Here is a 21838-nt window from a genome sequence, read left to right as displayed (position 1 = left end):
GTTAGGATCACCACTTCCTTTTAAGAATGTGAAATGTCAGAATAATAGTAGAGTTATTTCAGCTTTTATTTCTTTCCTCACATTCCCAGTTGGTCAGAAGTTTACATACACTCAATTAGTATTTGGTAGCATTGCCTTTAAATTGTTTAACTTGGGTCAAACGTTTGGGGTAGCCTTCTACAAGCTTCCCACAATAAGTTGGGTGAATTCTGGCCCGTTCCTACTGACAGAGCTGGGGTAACTGAGTCAGGTTTCTAGGCCTCCTTGCTCACACACACTTTTTCAGTTCTTCCCAAACATTTTCTAAAGGATTGAGGTCAGGGCATTGTGATGGCCACTCCAATACCTTGACTTTGTTGTCCTTAAGCCATTTTGCCACAACTTTGGAAGTATGCTTGGGGTCGTTGTGCATTTGCGACCAAGCTTTAACTTTCTGACTGATGTCTTGAGATGTTGCTCAATATATCCACATAATTTTCATTCCTCATGAGGCCATCTATTTTGTGAAGTGCGCCAGACCCTCCTGTAGCAAAGCACACCCACAACATGATGCTGCCACCCTCGTGCTTCACGGTTGGGATGGTGTTCTTTGGCTTGCAAGCCTCCCCCTTTGTCCTCCAAACATAACGATGGTCATTATGGCCAAACAGTTCTATTTTTGTTTCATCAGACCAAAAATTATGATCTTTCTCCCCATGTGCAGTTGCAAACCATAGTCTGGCTTTTCTATGGCGGTTTTGGAGCAGTAGCTTCTTCCTTGCTGAGTGGCCTTTCAGGTTATGTCGATTTATAGGGCTCGTTTTACTGTGGATTTAAAAACTTTCATACCTGTTTCCTTCAGCATCTTCACAAGGTCCTTTGCTGTTGTTCTGGGATTGATTTGCACTTTTCGCACCAACGTACGTTCATCTCTAGTAGACAGAACAAGTCTCCTTCCTGAGTGGTATGAAGGCGGCGTGGTCCCATGGTGTTTATATTTGCGCACTATTGTTGTACAGATGAACGTGGTACCTTCAGGCGTTTGGAAATTGCTCCCAAGGATGAACCAGACTTATGGAGATCTACAATTTTTTTCTGAGGTCTTGGCTGATTTCCTTTGATTTTCCCATGATGTCATAGCAAAGAGGCATGGAGTCTGAAGGTAGGCCTTGAAATACATCCACAGGTACACCTCCAATTGACTCAAATGATGTCAATTAGCCTATCAGAAGCTTCTAAAGCCGTGAGATAATTTTCTGGAATTTTCAAAGCTGTTTACAGGCAGTCAACTTAGTGGGGAGGTTAGCATTTGTTTTGAGGGAGGGTTTATGACATAAGGGCTATGTAGAGAGGTAGCTTGCAAGTAAGCATTTCATTGCACTGTTTACACCCGCTGTATGCAGTGTATACGATGAATACAATTGGATTTTATTGAATTTGATTCGATTTTTCACAGTAAGTATGCTTGCCATTTCAGGAGACATAGTTCTAAAAGAGAGTACACCAGGGCTATATTTTCTGATAAATTTGGCCAGACGGACTGTACTGCTCTGAGGTGGCAACAATGCACACTTTTTGGTCAACACGAGATGCAATTCAGCGTTTGTAGGAAGGAAACCTTCAAGTGGGTTGTTGAAAATGCTCTGTGGTATGTTGGGTGGCATCGATGAAGAGTGACGCAAAATAACATACTTCCAATCAGATGGAGGTCCCACCCTACCATCCAGCAACCAGTTCACATCTCTGCCTGCATCAGTCCTCCGCTCCTGTGTGGACAACTCCACCACCAGATGGGTCTCTGTCTGTGGCCTTGACAGCTGTACCCGTTTCAACCTCTGTCTGTGACCTCCACACCTGTGCCCGGCTGGGCCTCGGTTCATGATCTCCACACCTGTGCATGGCTGGGCCTCTGTCTGTGACCTCCACACCTATGCTCGTATGTACCTCAGTCAGATCTGTCCTCTGCTCATTACGGGCCGAGCATTCTGATGGAGACAGCAATCAGTCACTCTCCATTTTCAGATAAGTATATATAATTGTAATTATTTGTGTTCAATTGTTTGTCCCTCTGTGGTGTTTATTTAATTTGATTTATTACTCAACAGAATTCTCCCCCTCTTAAATCACTCTGAGCACAAAAGCCCAAATAAGCAAAGAGAAACGACAGTCCATCATTACTTTAACCTCTTGAACCTCTGGGGGCAGTATTTCATTAATGGATGAAAAACATTCCCGTTTTAAACAAGATATTTTGTCACGAAAAGATGCTCGACTATGAATATAATTGACAGCTTTGGAAAGAAAACACTCTGACGTTTCCAAAACTGCAAAGATATTGTCTGTGAGTGCCACAGAACTAAAACTACAGGCGAAACCAAGATGAAATTTCATACAGGAAGTGAGCCAGATTTGAGGCGCTGTGTTCCAATGTCTCCTTATATGGCTGTGAATGCGAAAGGAGAGAGCCTACACTTTCTGTCGTTTCCCCAAGGTGTTTGCAGCATTGTGACGTATTTGTAGACATATCATTGGAAAATTGACCATAAGAGACTACATTTACCAGGTGTCCGCTCGGTGTCCTCCGTCTAAACTATTGCGTAATCTTCAGGTGCGTGCATGTTTCCATTTTGAACAGAGGAGAAACCAAACTGCCAAGAATGACTTATCATCGAATAGATATATGAAAAACACCTTGAGGATTGATTCTAAACAACGTTTGCCATGTTTCTGTCGATATTATGGAGTTAATTTGGAAAAAAGTTCGCGTTTTAATTGCTGAATTTTCGTTTTTTTTTCTCAGCCAAACGTGATGAAAACGGAGCAATTTCTCCTACACAAATAATCTTTTTGGAAAAACTGAACATTTGCTATCTGAGAGTCTCCTCATTGAAAAGATCCGAAGTTCTTCAAAGGTAAATGATTTTATTTGAATGCTTTTCTTGTTTTTGTGAAAATGTTGCCTGCTGAATGCGAGGCTTAATGCTATGCTAGCTATCAATACTCTTACACAAATGCTTGTGTAACTATGATTGAAAAGCATTTTTTGAAAATCTGAGATGACAGTGTTGTTAACAAAAGGCTAAGCTTGTGAGCCAATATATTTATTTAATTTCATTTGCGATTTTCATGAATAGAAAAAGTTGCGTTATGCTAATGCATTATAGTTTAAGTATTTTTCTGTCGGTTTCTCAGCCAAGCAGGATGAACAAACGTGATGTTTTTCGCCTACAAAAATAATATTTTTTGAAAAAAAGGAATATTTGCTATCTAACTTGGAGTCTCCTCATTGAAAGCATCTGAAGTTCTTCAAAGGTAAATGATTTAATTGGGTTGCTTTTCTTATTTTTGTGAAAATGTTGCCTGCTGCCAGCACAGCCTAGCATAGCATTATGCTATGCTAAACTTACACAAATGCTTGTCTAGCGTTGGCTGTAACGCATATTTTGAAAATCTGAGATGACAGTGTTGTTGACAAAAGGCTAAGCTTGTGTTTGAATATATTTATTTCATTTGCAATTTTCATGAATAGGAAACGTTGCGTTATGGTAATAATGTGCTTGAGGCTATGATTACGCTCCCGGATACGGATGCGACTTACAAATTGGTGCATTCACCTTATGACATCCAGTGGAACAGTCACTGGTGGGGGGTGCTCCCTAACCAACCGTGGACCCCTTGCTACCCCGTAATGACATTACAAAACATTTTAATAATGTGCTCCTGGTAACCCGTTCCAATCACCAGGCGCACAGCTGTCCATTTGCAATATGTTTCAATGGGCATTTACCATCATGAATTTGACATGCTCAAAAAAAAATCAGGATTGCGAAATGGACTGACCCAATGAACTCGGGCTGGCCGGGCAGTGATTCTGGTTACTCTCCATCGCTCGTTGGTGATGGTACCTCACTGTTTAAACATATTGCAAATGGAAAAAAGTCAGCCAGCAAGTCACCGTCCATCAGTCAATTAGATGTCATTCTGACACCAAACTGACACCACGCCCACTTTTTCCATCTCGTTTAGAAGCCAACTATCGCATATTTCAGAGCATATTTCAGAGCAGGCCCAAAATTCACAGCACCTTCTGTTCAAACCATAATAAAAATATAAAACACGTAGTTACATTCTAGCTGTGGGTCCAGTTCTGACATTATGTGTAGGCCTAGCTGAGTCGACCCTGAATCCCAAGTTTCAGCTCGATAGGTCGTTTGGAGCCTTAATTGGTGTTAAATCCATATTTTCAGGCGTTGCTACGGGGTCCTTGAATGAGCTATCGGAAAGAAATGTTAGGGTCCGTCATTTTTGTGATGTCAAAATGAATTGAAGTTATTGCAAATGTACGAGGCTGTTTCTCGGTCTGAGAACCTTCTAGAGCCACAACTCACTGTGCACTATCGACTTGAGCTATTGAACAGGTTTCTAAAGTTTCAGAGCTCTAGGTCTGACAGTTCTTTGATAGTTCGAACAAAGGCAACTATTGCAGGCTCTGTCTGTCTCTAAGCCCCACTCCCTCCATCCTTGCTGTGTGGGTGTGAGAGGTTTTATTGGACATTTGATGGGATGAATGACTGATTCACAGTCCATGAGGGTTGCCTAATAACACATATGAAGTTTTGGAAAGATCTGACTTTTTTAGCCCTTTGAAATAGCCCCTATGACACCAATTATGGCACTTCCGGTTGGCACAGGAAGCTAAAAGTAAACGCATATCCTGATTGGGGTATGCTTTTACAGAATCCTAAGTTTTAAATGTTTACGTTAAGAACTGACCGAGTTACACAGCATTGAATGCAATATTTATCACAAACTGCTGGTTGGGGAATGGAAAAAACACTTTTAGGGTGATTTTAACCACTTCCGGTTGCTCCAGAAAGCTTAGAATCAACACAGGTAGACCTCATAGTGGCCTGATAAATTGTCATCAAAGACAGGTTCATAAGACATTCATAACTCACATAGGCTTCAGGTTGAATTTAGGGGTGCAGGCAATGTATTCCTATGGGGAGAGAAGTCATTGAAAACTGTTTGATGTAAACACCTTCTTTTAATTGTTAACCTCTTGAAATTAGGGGGCACTATTTTCATTTTTGGAAAAATAACATTCCCAATGTAAACGGGCTATTTTTCAGGACCAGATAATAGAATATGCATTGACAGCTTAGGATAGAAAACACTCTAAAGTTTCCAAAACTGTAAAAATATTGTCTGTGAGTATAACAGAACTGATATTGCAGGCGAAACCCAGAGACAAATCTAACCAGGAAGTGGCTTCTATTTAGAAAACTCCATGTTCCATAGCCTCCCATTGCTCCATTTAAAAGGGATATCAATCAGATTAATTTTCCTATCGCTTCCTCAAGGTGTCAACAGTATTCAGACATAGTTTCAGGCCTTTATTTTGAAAAATGAGCCAGAACAATAATATCGCGTCGTGGTCACATGAGTTTTGCTCGCGCAACAGAATTTGGACAGCTATTGTTTTAACCTCTCCTACTGTGAAAGACATTTGCAGTTGATATATTATCGATTATATATTTTAAAAACAACCTGAGGATTGATTATAAAAAACGGTTGACATGTTTCTGTGGACATTACAGATATTATTTGGAATTTGTCTGCATTGTCGTGACCGCTCTTTCCTGTGGATTTCTGGAAATAATTTGCCAAACAAACGGAGGTATTTTGGATATAAAAATATTCTTTATGGAACAAAAGGAACATTTGTTGTGTAACTGGGAGACTCGTGAGTGAAAATATCGGAAGATCATCAAAGGTAAACGATTAATTTGATTGCTTTTCTGATTTTCGTGACCAAGCTACCTGATTCGAAGTGTACTTAATGTTTTGTCATGTGATCGATAAACTTACACAAACGCTTGGATTGCGTTCGCTGTAAAGCATATTTTCAAAATCTGAGACGACAGGTAATCTGAAAAGATATTAAAACTAGCAACAAAATTGCTAGGTGGCCATCACTGATTGATGGCATACACTGGGCTATATTTGGCTGTATCGTAAAAGGTTTGTAAAAGTTCCCGGTTATTGATTTTGGTTTGATTGTTCAGATAACACCAGTGAGATTAAACAGGAGGTTAAGGTATACTAACATTAGACTCTGTTTTCATTGTGGGGAACAATGAAAGGTCAGCAAGGTGGATTGCAGGCTGAGTTTATTTTATATTAAAGGGACGGTGCATGTTTATCGCAGTTGTGTGTGTCTAATGGCAGGGTATCCTATCAAGCATTTTGGGGAGCATTTTGGGGAGACTGTTTGAAGAGAGACTGAATGGGTTTTAGATATAACCATTCAAATGTGGTATCTGTTGTTACACAAGTGCATCCCAAATGACAAGATGTTATTTCCCATTCTGTCCAGATGAAATCTGTCTAAAATGTGTTTGAAGTGAGAACAGCCAGAAGCACTGAAAGGTATACAGCATCATTCCCATAACATAACATGTCACATTTCCTGTTTCTGAGGGAATATTGTTGTGTTGTGTGATTCTGCTGCCAGTTAAAATGTGGTATCTGTTCTTACACAAGTACATCACAAATGACAAGATGTTCTTTCCCATACTGGGAGTTCAACCCGGGCGAAAACCAGGAATCCTAAACGCCAGACCAAATGGGAAGACAGTTACTTTAAAAAGACATCGCAGACAAATCCATAAACATTGAAATGATGCTTGTTGTAATTACAAGCTCCATCTTTTTTCTCAGATGTTGGGGAAAAGTCCCATATAAAATCAGTCTAAAATGTGGTTGAATGGAGAACTGCCAGACAGTATTTTTCCCAGCTTGATTTTGGTCAAATAAATCTAGTTTTGAACCAAACAGGAGTCAAATATTCAATCTTCTGACCTGTTATTGTTACGCCCCTGAAAACAGGGGAGAAATAATCACGAGTGATACGGTGTTGTATTCTCAATTCAACGTTTAGTGTAATCTTTTCACAAAAGTAACACATTACAAAACAACAGAAAACCCATTATACAAATAACACAGCAAAATATCTTATTAACAACGCACATGTTCATTCACATCGACATAAGATGGCAGCTACTCTCAGTACGATGCTATTCTTCACTTCAACCGAGCAGGGCTAATATTACTCTCTTCAAACTTAACTCTAACTTCCTCAAGACGTTACTAAGACACACCTTAAGCACTCTTGACATGTTAGCGAGTTATAACATTTAAATTGCTATTTTTATCATCAATAAAGTACCAGAAAACAGGGGAGAAATAATCACGAGAGTGATATGGTGTTGTATTCTCAATTCAACGTTTAGTGTAATGAGAAAAGACTGCGTTTTTTTTTTCCAGGAATATGGGTGGAGACCAGAGCAATCGATCTCCGGCTCATAGATTAAGAGCATTTCGTAGATCACAGATTAACACTTTTAGGCACCACAAAATAAAGTAATCAATATAACGTTTACACATTACTCTCACAATTAGTACCCTTTGACAGATTTTTAACTTTAACACAATTATATGAATGTTATCAATCTCTATCAACTAATACTGAATGCATCCTTTCAATCTTAGATGTTTTAAAATCATCACATACTATGAACTTACTAATACTTTTTAATGTATAACAGGCTATGAATATTTCCTTTAACGTGTCACATTATCAGACACGTTATCCATTGCGCCACTGGCCGCACAGCCAAGCTGAAGTCAGGTCACACCTAGGCCAGTATACACAGTCATAGTGTTTGTCAGCGACAAGGTTCCTTGGGATTTCAGTTAGATGCATATCTTAATTTGATCCTCCTGTTACATGAATTTTACTGCAGAGCAAGAAATGCAGCCATGAAGCGTATTCAACGTTTAAAAAGCCTTGTATAATTTGAATATACATGACATGTCACATTTCCTGTTGCTGAGGGAATACTGTTGTGTGAAACCACTGCATCTTTTGTTACACAAGTGCGTACCTAAGGACAAGATATTCTTTCCCATACCGGGAGTTGAACCTAGGCCACCTGGGTGAAAACCAGGAATCCTATTCAACGTTTAAAAACCCTTGTATAATTTGAATCTACATAAAATTTAACATTTCCTGTTGCTGAGGGAATACTGTTTTGTGAAACTGCTGCATCTGTTGTTACACAAGTGGGTACCTAAAGAAAATATATTCTTTCCCATACCGGGAGTTGAACCCGGCCAGAGATGTTGGGGAATGTCCAGATGAAATCCATCTAAAAAGTGTTTAAAGTGAGAACAGCCAGAAGCACTGAAAGGTATACAGTATCATTCCCAGCTTGATTTCAGTCAATTAAACAAAGTACTGAGCCAGCCAGGAGTCAACCTAGAATATTCTGATCCGTATTCAGACACGTTATCCATTGCACCACTGGCCCCACGTCTAAGCTGAAGTCAGGTCACAGCTAGAACAGTGTACACAGTCATAGCATCTGTCAACAACAAGGTTCCTTGGTTTTCTGTTTCAGATGCATATCTTCATTTGATCCTCCTGTTGTTGCATGAATTTTACTGCAGAGCAAGAAATGCAGCCATGAAGTGTATTCAACGTTTAAAAACTCTTGTATAATTTGAATCTACATGACATGTCACATTTCCTGTTGCTGAGGGAATATTGTTTGTTGTGAAACTGCTGAATCTGTTGTTACACAAGTGGTTACCTAACGATGAGATATTCTTTCCCATACCGGGAGTTGAACCTGGGCCACCTGGGTGAAAACCAGGAATCCTAACCGCTAGACCATATGGGAAGACACATACTTAAAATACACATCACAGACAAATCTTTAAATGTTGACATCATGCCTGTTTGATTTAAAAGCTACATCTTTTTTTAATACAGTATCATTCCCTGCTTGATTTCAGTCAATTAAACAAAGTATTGAGCCAGCCAGGAGTCAAACCTAGAATCTTCTGATCCGTAGTCAGACACGTTATCCATTCAAATCAAATCAAATCTGAATTTTATTTGTCACATACACATGGTTAGCAGATGTTAATGCGAGTGTAACAACAATGTTCTTGTGTTTCTAGTTCCAGATGCAGTGATAACTTACAAGTAATTGATCCTCCAAAACTATTGTCTTATACACAGTGTAGAGCAAGAAATGCAGCCATAAGTGATATTCAATGAGTTGGTACAGAAGCATAATTGATGGTATCGAATCAGTATATACATATGAGATGAGTGTTGACAAAGTAAACAAAGTGGCATAGTTAAAGTGGCTAGAGATACTGTTGTTACATAAGGATGCAGTCATAATGTAAACAGTATATACATATCCATATGAGATGAATAATGTAGGGTAAAACATTATATAAGGTAGCATTGTTTAAAGTGGCTAGTGATATATTTACATCATTTCCCATCAATTCCTGTTATTAAAATGGCTGGAGTTTTTTCTCAGAGATGTTGGGGAATGTCAGATGAAATCCACTATAATGTTAGTGGTGGCTGAGAACAGTCTGAAGGCCTTGAGAAAGGTTTTTCAATATCATTCCCAGCTTTGATGCACCTTAAATGAAGTATTGATGATAGCGGGAGTCAACAGGCAGAATGGTTCTGGTTGATGTCCTTGATGATCTTTACTGGCCTTCCTGTAACAACTGGTGGTGTCAGGTGTCCTGGAGAACAGGTAGTTTGCCCAGTGATGCGTTGTGCAGTCCTCACTACCCTTCTGGAGGTTTTCTGTTGAGGGCGGATATCTTAATTTGATCCTCCTGGCGGTGATAATTTTACTGCAGATGCTCTCGAAATGCATCTGTAGAAGTGTTTCAACGCTTTTGGTGACAAGCCTTTCTTCAGCCTCCTGAGGTTGAATAGGCGCTGCTGCGCCTTCTTCACGATTTCGCTGTCAGTGTGAGTGGACCAATTGTTGTTTGTCTGTGATCTGTTGTTACACAAGAGGAACTTAACAAAAATATATTCTCTCCACTACCCATCGATGTGAAGGGGGCCACCTGGGTGTTTCCAGGAAGTCCACAATCATCTCCTTAGACCATATGGGAAGACACATACTTAAAATACACATCACAGACAAATCTTTAAATGTTGACATTATGCCTGTTTGATTTAAAAGCCTACATCTTTTTTAATACAGTATCATTCCCTGCTTGATTTCAGTCAATTGAACAAAGTATTGAGCCAGGGCCAGAGTCGAACCTAGGGGCCTTCTGAGGATCAGCGTAGTCAGAGATGTTGTCCATTGCCCACTGGCACCACGTCTAAGCTGAAGTCAGGTCACAGCTAGACCAGTGTACACAGTCATAGCGTCTGTCAACAACAAGGTTCCTTGGTTTTCTGTTTCAGATGCATATCTTAATTTGATCCTCCTGTTGTTGCATGAATTTTACTGCAGAGCAAGAAATGCAGCCATGAAGTGTATTCAACGTTTAAAAAGCCATCCCGGATCCGGGATTTGACTACAACCTCAAGCTCATTACCATAACTGAAAATTAGCGTGTTTCTGAAAATTGCAAATTAAATGAAATAAATATGCATATCCTCAACGACTTATCCTTTCTTAACAATCCTGTCCACCTGGGTGAAAACTCAGATTTTCAAAATATGCTTTAGAACCAGAGAAAATCAATAATTTGTGTAAGAGTGGTGATTTAGCTAGCTTAGCATTTAGCGTTAGTATTTCCACGCAACATTCACAAAAACCAGCAAAGGGATCAAATAAAATAATTTACCTTTGAAGAACTTCAGATGTTTCAATGAGGAGACTCTCAGTTACATAGCAGATGTCCAGTTTTTCCTGAAAGATGCTTGTGTAGGACATAACGTTCCGCTTTGTTACTATGCATTTGGCTACCGAAACTAACCAAAAATTCAGTCACCTAAACGTCAAACTTTTTTCCGAATTAACTCCATAATATCGACTGAAACATGGAAAACGTTGTTTGAATCAATCCTCAAGGTGTTTTGTCATATATCTCTTCATTGAAATCCCTTCCCTGGAAGCAAAGTGCATTCTTCTCTGATTCGGATGGAAAAATACTGGTACCTGACAGTTATACGCATGCATATGAGATGAATAATGCAGACACCGTTATATAAGGGACACTTGTAATTGTAGGCTCTTATGGTCAATCTTCCAATGATATGCCTACAAATACGTCACAATGCTGCAGACACCTGGGGGAAACGCCACTCAATGAAGTGTCCGTTCATTCCTGTCGCCTTCACAGCCATATAAGGAGATCATGGAAAACTCCTCCAGAAATGCACTGTTGATTTCCTGGTCACTCAAACATCTTGGTTTTGCCTGTAGATTCTGTTCTATGGCACTCACAGTGAAAATCTTTACAGTTCTGGAAACGTCAGAGTGTCTTTCCAAAACTATCAATTCCAATCATAGTCGAGCATCTTTTGTGACAAAATATTGCGCTTAAAACGGGCATGTCTTTTTATCCAAAAATGAAATACTGCCCCTAGAGTCTTAACAGGTTTTAAAAAACGTTATATAATATGAATCTACATAACATGTCACATTTCCTGTTGCTGAGTGAATATTGTTGTGTTGTGTGAAAGTACTGCATCTGTTGTTACACAAGTGCGTACCTAATGACAAAGTTATTCTTTCCCATACCGGGACTTGAACCCGGCCACCTGGGTGAAAACCAGGAATCCTAACCGCTAGACCATATGGGAAGACACATACTTAAAATACACATCACAGACAAATCTTTAAATGTTGACATTATGCCTGTTGGATTCAAAAACTACATATTTTTTCCTCAGAGATGTTGGGGAATGTCCAGATGAAATCCATCTAAAAAGTGTTTAAAGTGAGAACAGCCAGAAGCACTGAAAGGTATACAGTATCATTCCCAGCTTGATTTCAGTCAATTAAACAAAGTACTGAGCCAGCCAGGAGTCAACCTAGAATATTCTGATCCGTATTCAGACACGTTATCCATTGCACCACTGGCCCCACGTCTAAGCTGAAGTCAGGTCACAGCTAGAACAGTGTACACAGTCATAGCATCTGTCAACAACAAGGTTCCTTGGTTTTCTGTTTCAGATGCATATCTTCATTTGATCCTCCTGTTGTTGCATGAATTTTACTGCAGAGCAAGAAATGCAGCCATGAAGTGTATTCAACGTTTAAAAACTCTTGTATAATATGAATCTACATAAAGTTTAACATTTCCTGTTGCTGAGGGAATATTGTTGTGTTGTGTGAAACTGCTGCATCTGTTGTTACACAAGTGGTTACCTAACGAAAAGATATTCTTTCCCATATCAGGAGTTGAACCATGGCTACCTGGGTGAAAACCAGGAATCCTAAACGCTAGACCATATGGGAAGACACATACTTAAAATACACATCACAGACAAATCTTTAAATGTTGACATCATGCCTGTTGGATTTAAAAGCTACATCTTTTTTTCTCAGAGATGTTGGGGAATGTCCAGATGAAATCCGTCTAAAATGTGTTTGAAGTGAGAACAGCCAGAAGCACTGAAAGGTATACAGTATCATTCCCAGCTTGATTTCAGTAAATTAAACAAAGTATTGAGCCAGCCAGGAGTCGAACCTAGAATCTTCTGATCCGTAGTAAGACACATTATCCATTGCGCCACTGGCCCCAATGCGTGATAAGCTGAAGTCAGGTCACAGCTAGACCAGTGTACAAAACAGTCTTACACAGTGTGTCAACAACAAGGTTCCTAAGGTTTTCTGTTTCAGATGCATATCTTAATTTGATCCTCCTGTTGTTGCATGAATTTTACTGCAGAGCAAGAAAGGCAGCCATGAAGTTTATTCAACGTTTAAAAAGCTTTGTATAATTTGAATATACATAACATGTCACATTTCATGTTGCTGAGGGAATATTGTTGTGTTGTGAGAAACTGCTGCATCTGTTGTTACACAAGTGGGTACCTAATGACAAGATATTCTTTCCCATAACGGAGTTGAACCCGGCCATCTGGGTGAAAACAAGGAATCCTAACCACTCAGACCATATGGGAAGACACATACTTAAAATACACATCACAGACAAATCTTTAAATGTTGACATCATGCCTGTTGGATTTAAAAGCTGTACTGATCTTTTTTCTCAGAGATGTTGGGGAATGTCCAGATGAAAGGTGGTTAAAATGTGTTTGAAGTGAGAACAGCCAGAAGCACTGAAAGGTATATAGTATCATTCCCAGCTTGATTTCAGTAAATTAAACAAAGTATTGAGCCAGCCAGGAGTCGAACCTAGAATCTTCTGATCCGTAGTCAGACACGTTATCCATTGCGCCACTGGCCCCACGTCTAAGCTGAAGTCAGGTCACAGCTAGACCAGTGTACACAGTCATAGCGTTTCTCAACAACAAGGTTCCTTGGTTTTCTGTTTCAGATGCATATGTTAATTTGATCCTCCTGTTGTTGCATGAATTTTACTGCAGAGCAAGAAATGCAGCCATGAAGTGTATTCATCGTTTAAAAAGCCTTGTATAATTTGAATCTACATGACATGTCACATTTGATGTTGCTGAGGGAATACTGTATTGTGAAACTGCTGAATTTGTTGTTACACAAGTGCGTACCTAACGATGAGTTATTCTTTCCCATACCGGGAGTTGAACCCGGGCCACATGGGTGAAAACCAGGAATCCTAACAGCTAGACCAGATGGGAAGACACATACTTAAAATACAATCACAGACAAATCTTTAAATGTTGACATTATGCCTGTTGGATTCAAAAACTACATCTTTTTTTTTTCTCAGAGATGTCCAGATGAAATCCGTCTAAAATGGGTTTGAAGTGACAACAGCCAAAAGCACTGAAAGATATACAGTATCATTCCGAGCTTGATTTCAGTAAATTAAATAAAGTATTGAGCCAGCCAGGAGTCGAACCTAGAATCTTCTGATCTGTAGTCAGACACGTTATCCATTGCGCCACTGGCACCACGTCTAAGCTGAAGTCAGGTCACAGCTAGACCAGTGTACACAGTCATGGCGTCTGTCAACAACAAGGTTCCTTGGTTTTCTGTTTCAGATGCATAACTTAATTTGATCCTCCTGTTGTTGCATGAATTTTACTGCAGAGCAAGAAATGCAGCCATGAAGTGTATTCAACGTTTAAAAAGACTTGTATAATTTCAATCTACATAACATGTCACATTTCCTGTGGGAATATTGTTGTGTTGTGAGAAACTGCTGCATCTGTTGTTACACAAGTGGGTACCTAATGACAAGATATTCTTTCCCATAACGGGAGTTGAACCCGGGCCATCTGGGTGAAAACAAGGAATCCTAACCGCTAGACCATATGGGAAGACACATACTTAAAATACACATCACAGACAAATCTTTAAATGTTGACATCATGCCTGTTGGATTTAAAAGCTAAATCTTTTTTTCTCAGAGATGTCGGGGAATGTCCAGATGAAATCCGTCCCAATGTGTTTGAAGTGAGAACAGCCAGAAGCACTGAAAGGTTTACAGTATCATTCCCAGCTTGATTTCAGTCAATTAAATAAAGTAATGAGCCAGCCAGGAGTCTAACCTAGAATCTTCTGATCCGTAGTCAGACACGTTATCCATTGCACCACTGGCCCCATGTCTAAGCTTAAGTCAGGTCACAGCTAGACCAGTGTACACAGTCATGGCGTCTGTCAACAACAAGGTTCCTCGGTTTTCTGTTTCAGATGCATATCTTAATTTGATCCTCCTGTTGTTGCATGAATTTTACTGCAGAGCAAGAAATGCAGCCATGAAGTGTATTCAACGTTTAAAAACCCTTGTATAATTTGAATCTACATAACATGTCACATTTCCTGTTGCTGAGGGAATATTGTTGTGTTGTGAGAAACTGCTGCCCACATCACAAGGCAGGCAATTTACTAGATGCTGTTCTTCCACCTGTTGTTACACAAGTGGATACCCTACGAAAATATATTCTTTCCCTTACCGGGAGTTGAACCCGGGCCACCTGGGTGAAAACCAGGAATCCTAACTGCTAGACCATATGGGAAGACGCATACTTAAAATACACATCACAGACAAATCTTTAAATGTTGACATTATGCCTGTTTGATTTAAAAGCTACATCTTTTTTCCCTACAGTATCATTCCCTGCTTGATTTCAGTCACTTAAACAAAGTATTGAGCCAGCCAGGAGTCGAACCTAGAATCTTCTGATCCGTAGTCAGACACGTTATCCATTCAAATCAAATCAAATCAAATTTTATTTGTCACATACACATGGTTAGCAGATGTTAATGCGAGTGTAGCGAAATGCTTGTGCTTCTAGTTCCGACAATGCAGTGATAACCAACAAGTAATCTAACTAACAATTCCAAAACTACTGTCTTATACACAGTGTAAGGGGATAAGGAACATGTACATAAGGATATATGAATGAGTGATGGTACAGAGCAGCATACAGTAGATGGTATCGAGTACAGTATATACATATGAGATGAGTGTGTAGACAAAGTAACAAAGTGGCATAGTTAAAGTGGCTAGTGATACATGTGTTACATAAGGATGCAGTCGATGATGTAGAGTACAGTATATACATATGCATATGAGATGAATAATGTAGGGTAAGTAACATTATATAAGGTAGCATTGTTTAAAGTGGCTAGTGATATATTTACATCATTTCCCATCAATTCCCATTATTAAAATGGCTGGAGTTGGGTCAGTGTCAATGACAGTGTTTGGCAGCAGCCACTCAATGTTAGTGGTGGCTGTTTAACAGTCTGATGGCCTTGAGATAGAAGCTGTTTTTCAGTCTCTCGGTCCCAGCTTTGATGCACCTGTACTGACCTCGCTTTCTGGATGATAGCGGGGTGAACAGGCAGTGGTTCGGGTGGTTGATGTCCTTGATGATCTTTATGGCCTTCCTGTAACAACGGGTGGTGTAGGTGTCCTGGAGGGCAGGTAGTTTGCCCCCATGCGTTGTTGCAGTCCTCACTACCTCTGAGAGCCTTACGGTTGAGGGCGGAGCAGTCTGCCGTACCAGGCGGTGATACAGCCCGCCAGGATGCTCTCGATCTGTGCATCTGTAGACGTTTGTGAGTGCTTTTGGTGACAAGCCAATTTCTTCAGCCTCCTGAGGTTGAATAGGCGCTGCTGTGCCTTCTTCACGACGCTGTCAGTGTGAGGTGGACCAATTCAGTTTGTCTGTGATGTGTATGCCGAGGAACTTAAAACTAGCTACCCTCTCCACTACTGTTCCATCGATGGGATAGGGGGTGTTCCCTCTGCTGTTTCCTGAAGTCCACAATCATCTCCTTAGTTTTGTTGACGTTGAGTGTGAGGTTATTTTCCTGACACCACACTCCGAGGGCCCTCACCTCCTCCCTGTAGGCCGTCTCATCGTTGTTGGTAATCAAGCCTACCACTGTTGTGATCTCAACACCCTAACATCAATGCGGCCTGCCTGTAGGTTCATGCTCTACAACATCCGTCGTCCGCAAACTTGATGATTGAGTTGGAGGCGTGCGTGGCCACGCAGTCGTGGGCTGAACAGGGAGTACAGGAGAGGGCTTCAGAACGCACCCAGTGGGGCCCCCGTGTTGAGGATCAGCGGGAGGAGATGTTGTTGCCTACCCTCACTGGCACCACGTCTAAGCTGAAGTCAGGTCACAGCTAGACAAATGTACACAGTCATAGCGTCTGTCAACAACAAGGTTCCTTGGTTTTCTGTTTCAGATGCATATCTTAATTTGATCCTCCTGTTGTTGCATGAATTTTACTGCAGAGCAAGAAATGCAACCATGAAGTGTATTTAACGTTTAAAAAGCCTTGTATAATTTGAATCTACATAACATGTCTCATTTCCTGAGCGAATATTGTTGTGTTGTGAGAAAATGCTGCTACACAAGTGCGTACCTAACGACAAGATATTCTTTCCCATACCGGGAGTTGAACCCGGGCCACCTGGGTGAAAACCAGGAATCCTAACCGCTAGACCATATGGGAAGACACATACTTAAAATACACATCACAGACAAATCTTTAAATGTTGACATCATGCCTGTTGGATTTAAAAGCTACATCTTTTTTTCTCAGAGATGTTGGGGAATGTCCAGATGAAATCCGTCTAAAATGTGTTTGAAGTGAGAACAGCCAGAAGCACTGAAAGGTATATAGTATCATTCCCAGCTTGATTTCAGTAAATTAAACAAAGTATTGAGCCAGCCAGGAGTCGAACCTAGAATCTTCTGATCCGTAGTCAGACACGTTATCCATTGCGCCACTGGCCCCACGTCTAAACTGAAGTCAGGTCACAGCTAGACCAGTGTACACAGTCATAGCGTTTCTCAACAACAAGGTTCCTTGGTTTTCTGTTTCAGATGCATATGTTAATTTGATCCTCCTGTTGTTGCATGAATTTTACTGCAGAGCAAGAAATGCAGCCATGAAGTGTATTCAAAGTTTAAGAAGCCTTGTATAATTTGAATCTACATGACATGTCACATTTGATGTTGCTGAGGGAATACTGTATTGTGAAACTGCTGAATTTGTTGTTACACAAGTGCGTACCTAACGATGAGTTATTCTTTCCCATACCGGGAGTTGAACCCGGGCCACATGGGTGAAAACCAGGAATCCTAACAGCTAGACCAGATGGGAAGACACATACTTAAAATACACATCACAGACAAATCTTTAAATGTTGACATTATGCCTGTTGGATTCAAAAACTACATCTTTTTTTTCTCAGAGATGTCCAGATGAAATCCGTCTAAAATGGGTTTGAAGTGACAACAGCCAAAAGCACTGAAAGATATACAGTATCATTCCGAGCTTGATTTCAGTAAATTAAATAAAGTATTGAGCCAGCCAGGAGTCGAACCTAGAATCTTCTGATCTGTAGTCAGACACGTTATCCATTGCGCCACTGGCACCACGTCTAAGCTGAAGTCAGGTCACAGCTAGACCAGTGTACACAGTCATGGCGTCTGTCAACAACAAGGTTCCTTGGTTTTCTGTTTCAGATGCATAACTTAATTTGATCCTCCTGTTGTTGCATGAATTTTACTGCAGAGCAAGAAATGCAGCCATGAAGTGTATTCAACGTTTAAAAAGACTTGTATAATTTCAATCTACATAACATGTCACATTTCCTGTGGGAATATTGTTGTGTTGTGAGAAACTGCTGCATCTGTTATTACACAAGTGGGTACCTAACGATAAGATGATCTTTACCATACCGGGAGTTGAACCCAGGCCACCTGTGTGAAAACCAGGAATCCTAACCGCTAGACCATATGGGTAGACACATACTTAAAATACACATCACAGACAAATCTTTAAATGTTGACATTATGCCTGTTGGATTTCAAAGCTACATCTTTTTTTCTCAGAGATGTTGGGGAATGTCCAGATGAAATCCGTCTAAAATGTGTTTTGAAGTGAGAACAGCCAGAAGCACTGAAAGGTATACAGTATCATTCCCAGCTTGATTTCAGTCAATTAAATAAAGTATTGACCAAGCCAGGAGTCGAACCTAGAATCTTCTGATCCGTAGTCAGACACGTTATGCATTGCCCCACTGGCCCCACGTCTAAGCTGAAGTCAGGTCACAGCTAGACCAGTGTACACAGTCATGGCGTCTGTCAACAACAAGGTTCCTTGGTTTTCTGTTTCAGATGCATATCTTAATTTGATCCTCCTGTTGTTGCATGAATTTTACTGCAGAGCAAGAAATGCAGCCATGAAGTGTATTCAACGTTTAAAAAGCTTTGTATAATTTGAATCTACATGACATGTCACATTTCCTGTTGCTGAGGGAATATTGTTGTGTTGTGAGAAACTGCTGCATCTGTTGTTACACAAGTGGGTACCTAAAGAAAATATATTCTTTCCCATACCGGGAGTTGAACACGGCCACCTGGGTGAAAACCAGGAATCCTAACCGCTAGACCATATGGGAAGACACATACTTAAAATACACATCACAGACAAATCTTTAAATGTTGACATCATGCCTGTTGGATTTAAAAGCTACATATTTTTTTCTCAGAGATGTTGGGGAATGTCCAGATGAAGTCCGTCTAAAATGTGTTTGAAGTGAGAACAGCCAGAAGCACTGAAAGGTATACAGTATCATTCCCAGCTTGATTTCAGTCAATTAAATAAAGTATTGAGCCAGGAGTTGGTCCTAGAATCTTCTGATCCGTAGTCAGACACTTTATCCATTGCGCCACTGGCCCCACGTCTAAGCTGAAGTCAGGTCACAGCTAGACCAGTGTACACAGTCATGGCGTCTGTCAACAACAAGGTTCCTTGGTTTTCTGTTTCAGATGCATATGTTAATTTGATCCTCCTGTTGTTGCATGAATTTTACTGCAGAGCAAGAAATTCAGCCATGGAGTTTAGTCAACGTTTAAAAAGCTTTGTATATACATAACATGTCTCATTTCCTGTTGCTGAGAGAATATTGTTTCGTTGTGTGAAACTGCTGCATCTGTTGTTACACAAGTGGGTACCTAACGATAAGATGATCTTTACCATACCGGGAGTTGAACCCAGGCTACCTGTGTGAAAACCAGGAATCCTAACCACTAGACCATATGGGAAGACAAAAACTTAAAATACACATCACAGACAAATCTTTAAATGTTGACATTATGCCTGTTGGAATTAAATGCTACATCTTTTTTCTCAGAGATGTTGGGGAATGTACAGATGAAATCCGTCTAAAATGTGTTTTGAAGTGAGAACAGCCATAAGCACTGAAAGGTATACAGTATCATTCCCAGCTTGATTTCAGTCAATTAAATAAAGTATTGAGCGAGCCATGAGTTGAGCCTAGAATCTTCTGATACGTAGTCAGACACGTTATCCATTGCACCACTGGCCCCACGTCTAAACTGAAGTCAGATCACAGCTAGACCAGTGTACACAGTCATGGCGTCTGTCAACATCAAGGTTCCTTGGTTTTCTGTTTCAGATGCATATCTTAATTTGATCCTCGTGTTGTTGCATGAATTTTACTGCAGAGCAAGAAATGCAGCCATGAAGTGTATTCAACGTTTAAAACGCTTTATATAATTTGAATCTACATGACATGTCACATTTCCTGTTGCTGAGGGAATATTGTTGCGTGAAGATGCTGCATCTGTTGTTACACAAGTGCGTACCTAACAACAAGATATTCTTTCCCATACCGGGAGTTGAACCCAGGCCATCTGGGTGTAAACCAGGAATCCTAATCACTAGACCATATGGGAAGACACATACTTATAATACACATCACAGACAAATCTTTAAATGTTGACATTATGCCTGTTTGATTTAGAAGCTACATGTTTTTTCATACAGTATCATTCCCAGCTTGATTTCAGTCAATTAAACAAAGTAATGAGCCAGCCAGGAGTCAAACCTAGAATCTTCTGATCCGTAGTCAGACACGTTATCTATTGCGCCACTGGCCCCATGTCTAAGCTTAAGTCAGGTCACAGCTAGACCAGTGTACACAGTCATGGCGTCTGTCAACAACAAGGTTCCTTGGTTTTCTGTTTCAGATGCATATCTTAATTTGATCCTCATGTTGTTGCATGAATTTTACTGTAGAGCAAGAAATGCAGCCATGAAGTGTATTCAAAGTTTAAGAAGCCTTGTATAATTTGAATCTACATGACATGTCACATTTGCTGTTGCTGAGGGAATACTGTTTTGTGAAACTGCTGAATCTGTTGTTACACAAGTGCGTACCTAACGATGAGTTATTCTTTCCCATACCGGGAGTTGAACCCGGGCCACCTGGGTGAAAACCAGGAATCCTAACCGCTAGACCATATGGGAAGACACATACTTAAAATACACATCACAGACAAATCTTTAAATGTTGACATTATGCCTGTTGGATTCAAAAACTACATCTTTTTTCTCAGAGATGTTGGGGAATGTCCAGATGAAATCCATCTAAAATGTGTTTAAAGTGAGAACAGCCAGAAGCACTGAAAGATATACAGTATCATTCCGAGCTTGATTTCAGTCAATTAAATAAAGTATTGAGCCAGCCAGGAGTCGAACCTAGAATCTTTTGATCCGTAGTCAGACACGTTATCAAATCAAATCAAATCAAATCAAATTTTATTTGTCACATACACATGGTTAGCAGATGTTAATGCGAGTGTAGCGAAATGCTTGTGCTTCTAGTTCCGACAATGCAGTGATAACCAACAAGTAATCTAACTAACAATTCCAAAACTACTGTCTTATACACAGTGTAAGGGGATAAGGAACATGTACATAAGGATATATGAATGAGTGATGGTACAGAGCAGCATACAGTAGATGGTATCGAGTACAGTATATACATATGAGATGAGTGTGTAGACAAAGTAAACAAAGTGGCATAGTTAAAGTGGCTAGTGATACATGTGTTACATAAGGATGCAGTCGATGTTGTAGAGTACAGTATATACATATGCATATGAGATGAATAATGTAGGGTAAGTAACATTATATAAGGTAGCATTGTTTAAAGTGGCTAGTGATATATTTACATAATTTCCCATCAATTCCCATTATTAAAATGGCTGGAGTTGGGTCAGTGTCAATGACAGTGTGTTGGCAGCAGCCACTCAATGTTAGTGGTGGCTGTTTAACAGTCTGATGGCCTTGAGATAGAAGCTGTTTTTCAGTCTCTCGGTCCCAGCTTTGATGCACCTGTACTGACCTCGCCTTCTGGATGATAGCGGGGTGAACAGGCAGTGGTTCGGGTGGTTGATGTCCTTGATGATCTTTATGGCCTTCCTGTAACAACGGGTGGTGTAGGTGTCCTGGAGGGCAGGTAGTTTGCCCCCGGTGATGCGTTGTGCAGTCCTCACTACCCTCTGGAGAGCCTTACGGTTGAGGGCGGAGCAGTTGCCGTACCAGGCGGTGATAC

At 40.3% G+C, this 21838-nt stretch overlaps 4 non-coding genes across 4 annotated transcripts; all 4 read right to left on the bottom strand.

Annotated features, from left to right (window-relative positions):
• Positions 1-13818: 13818 nt before the first annotated feature.
• trnac-aca lies at positions 13819-13891 on the bottom strand. The gene has a single exon. It is a non-coding gene; the product is annotated as a tRNA-Cys (tRNA).
• Positions 13892-16845: 2954 nt separating this feature from the next.
• On the bottom strand, positions 16846-16917 carry trnae-uuc. Its single transcript has one exon. It is a non-coding gene; the product is annotated as a tRNA-Glu (tRNA).
• Positions 16918-17773: 856 nt separating this feature from the next.
• trnac-aca lies at positions 17774-17846 on the bottom strand. Its single transcript has one exon. It is a non-coding gene; the product is annotated as a tRNA-Cys (tRNA).
• Positions 17847-20676: 2830 nt separating this feature from the next.
• On the bottom strand, positions 20677-20748 carry trnae-uuc. Its single transcript has one exon. It is a non-coding gene; the product is annotated as a tRNA-Glu (tRNA).
• Positions 20749-21838: the final 1090 nt, after the last annotated feature.

Source organism: Oncorhynchus gorbuscha, linkage group LG18 (assembly GCF_021184085.1).
Source record: "Oncorhynchus gorbuscha isolate QuinsamMale2020 ecotype Even-year linkage group LG18, OgorEven_v1.0, whole genome shotgun sequence".
NCBI classification, from domain to species: domain Eukaryota; kingdom Metazoa; phylum Chordata; class Actinopteri; order Salmoniformes; family Salmonidae; genus Oncorhynchus; species Oncorhynchus gorbuscha.
This window is presented reverse-complemented; position numbering and strand designations above follow the sequence as displayed.